The following is a 2,499-nucleotide window of genomic DNA, read 5'->3' on the forward strand; positions in this document are numbered from 1 at the left end:
AGGGAGGAAGGAGGGAAGGAGGAAGGAAGAAGATCTTTCTAAGGAAATGGTATCCAGTTGAAGTTGGGAGGAGAGACATTAGATAGACAAAGAGAAGAGACAAGCCATTGAGTCAGAGAAAGCAGCCCACAAGAAGGTCCTGAGGCAGGAAGAGCCCAGAGCATTGAAAAACTGAAGAAAGTCTAACCCAGCAGCTGGAAGGCTGAAGTTGGAGGAGAGTGAGTTCAGGGTCAACCTGGGCCACAGAGAGAGACTCCGTCCTGGGGAAGAGGAGGAGGAGGGTTGAATTGAGTCCCCTATCCCAGTTCCTCTCCTTTCTAGCAGTGTTAACTAAGACAAGGTGCTGGTTCTCTCTGAGCCATGTTCCCCTGACCTGTCAATAAGAGACCTACCTCACCGACACTGAGACCTGGGGCCAACGCGTAGCACTTGGGCCTTGGATATTCAGTGGCTCTGAACATGATAATGACATTTGCTGTTGTAGTTACTGTCATTTCCAACGATTTCCCAGGAGCTCTGTGCTTTATTTCACACCACACACACATGCTCTGTCCCCAACCGAGGCCAAGCTGCAGTCCAGGGTGTCCCTTCCTGTCACACCCCTCTTGAAGGTCGGACCTCCCCAAGGTTATCTCTGGTTTTCGCTGGATTCTGTGAAGTTGCACAGGTCACAGTCTGGGGCTGAAAGTGTTTCTTTTTATAGCCTTCTCTGATGGCAAAGATGCCTGTGAGGCCTGTCGCAGAGTGGACTTGTTGCAGGGCCAGAGACACCTCTGGGGGCTGAGGGCCCCTGAGTCACACTGGCCTGACAACCCCAGCAATCTAAGGCCCTCTCAGCCAGGCACCTAGCTCTGCTGGAGTGCCAGGGAGGCTGACCACAGAAGGAGCAGTGTGCTGCGTAGGCAGCCAGGACTCCTGGGTTCCCAGTTTGGGAGGGGCAAACCATTATCCCACTTCAGACTCCAGTTTCTTAATTTGTAACATGGGACCATTGGTGGGGGTGGGGTGGGGGTATTTCAGAGGACAGGGCAGGAGTCAGCAAGTCTGATGGCCGGCAACCCCCATCAGTCACCCAGTGACAGCAAAAGGGACAAAGGAAATGCTAGACAAAACTAGTGTCTTGGGGTCGGGGAGATGGCTCCGCTGTGCAAGGCTAAGGACCCGAGTTCAATCTCCAGGACACATGTTAAAAAATTCCCAGTCCTGGGAAGAGAGACAGAATTCCTAGGGCTCGCTGGCCAGCTGGTCCCTCAACTAATCAGTGAGCCTGCGAGAGACCCTGTCTCCAAACAAAATAACAACAAAACCCAAGGCAAATGCCCTCTGAGGAATGCCACTCAGGGTTGACCTCTGGCCTCCACATGCATGCAAGCACACACACACACTTGCATCTTAATATACACATGAACACACACACACATTCACAGCCCCTCCCCTCCCTGTATTTATTTGTGGGGATAGGCATGAGGTGAGAGGTCAACTTGCAGGAGTTGGTTCTCTCCCTCTCGGAGATTGAATCCAAGTCATCGGGCTTGCGCAGACAGATGCCTTTACCAGTACCCCACATTGCTTGTTTTGAAAGACACATAACAGGGAGGGAGACACCCCGGTGCAGCCTGGAGCACTGCTTTTAGAGGTGGGGAAACTGAGGCCCGAAGAGCTGATGCCTTTTACCCAAGGTCACTGGACCTGTCAGGTGGCCTAGCTGGGATTCCATCCAGGTCTGTTCCTCGTGTGGATGGGACTTAGCCGGCAGCTCTAATAATGGCAGGCAGCAGAGGCCAAAATGGGTGGACTGTACCCCGGGAAGGAGCCCTTGATTAGGGGGCCTTGGCCTTCCTGCTACTATCAGACCCTGCCTGTCTCCAGTGCCCCCCACCCCCAAGAGATGTCAGCTCTGGGGTCCCTACCAGGCCCCAGAACAGCTAAGGGCTTGCTCAGCAAACCAGGCTGCACTTTGGTTCTCTCCCCGCCCTCCCCACCCTCGCCTGCACCTCCCCCCTCTCTGTTTAATCTGGTTCTTATCAAGGATGATAACATTCAGCAATAATAAACCCAGGTCCACTTTCTCACAGCTGATTGCCCCCACACCCTGATTCAGCGATCACTGTCCCCTGTCTTGTGCTGGCCCCAGGGAGAGCTCCTTGAAGCCAGATCACCCCAGCTTCTGCTCTGGGGGCTTCAATCCACATGCCCGTCACCCCCACACCTGGCAATCTCGCCAGGGTGCTCTGCGGATCATGATGCTGCCACCCATTGTACCAACTTAGCTCATGGTGGTTTCCTTGCCTCTAGGACTTGCAGAAAGAGCCCAGAAGCGATCTGCACATCCTTCTATCCCAATGACAAGACTAGGTGCCTATTTATTGAGCATCTCCTTTGCCCTGGATCTAAGGTGGTTTTGAACATGTTCTCAGTGAGTCATGAACGACAGGCACTATTCTTACCCCTGTTTTTTTTTTTTTTTTTTTTTCTTCAGAGATGGGGATAGAAAGTCCA

This window comes from Peromyscus maniculatus, chromosome 2 (assembly GCF_049852395.1).
Source record: "Peromyscus maniculatus bairdii isolate BWxNUB_F1_BW_parent chromosome 2, HU_Pman_BW_mat_3.1, whole genome shotgun sequence".
Classification (NCBI taxonomy): domain Eukaryota; kingdom Metazoa; phylum Chordata; class Mammalia; order Rodentia; family Cricetidae; genus Peromyscus; species Peromyscus maniculatus.